Source organism: Microtus ochrogaster, chromosome 15 (assembly GCF_000317375.1).
Source record: "Microtus ochrogaster isolate Prairie Vole_2 chromosome 15, MicOch1.0, whole genome shotgun sequence".
NCBI lineage: Eukaryota > Metazoa > Chordata > Mammalia > Rodentia > Cricetidae > Microtus > Microtus ochrogaster.
Window position 1 is genome coordinate 5,662,193 of NC_022017.1, and position 651 is coordinate 5,662,843.

At 45.9% G+C, this 651-nt stretch overlaps 1 pseudogene; it reads left to right on the plus strand.

The window, feature by feature from the left end:
- Positions 1 to 262: 262 nt before the first annotated feature.
- Positions 263 to 651, plus strand: part of LOC101979391 — a 15,058-nt pseudogene continuing 14,669 nt past the window's right edge.

Below are 651 nucleotides of genomic sequence, written 5' to 3' on the forward strand. Positions count from 1 at the left end.
AGTCTGGGGACTCTGAGATGACACATGACTGGGACAGCCTCCTCTTCCTCCCTCCCACCCAGAACACAGCTCACTAGCTTCAGAAGAAGAGTGGTGTCCAGCTACACCCCTTGTGTGTGCAACTTCTAAAGACTCTCAGTCAGAAAAAACAGGTCATCTAGAAAGGCTAAAAGAAAAGAGAGAGAGAGAGAGAGAGAAAGAAAAAGAAAGAAAGAAAGAAAGAAAGAAAGAAAGAAAGAAAGAAAGAGAAAAATCAGGGTCAATGGGTAAGATCTGCAGTTCCATCAGGAGGTATTTCTCAGCTACAGAGAGTCTGAGGCTAGCCTGCCTGAGCTCCAGGTGTGACTCAGTTGGGGTAGCTCTTGCCCACCATGCAGAAACTTGGGTTTGGTTTCCAGAACCAAACAAACCAGGCTGGTGTGGAATTCCTGTAATCGCTACATTTGTACGCGGAGGCAGAAGGATTAAAAGATGAAGGATATCCACCCCTACATAGATGATTTAAAAAGTAAAACTTCTAAAACCCACTGAGACAAGTTACATACCTACACCACCTACACTCAGTTGGCTGAGGGCAGGAGGATCGACGGTCCTTGGCAGCCGGGACTACATACAGTAAACCGGAGTGCAAACAAGAGCAGAGAAAAAGAA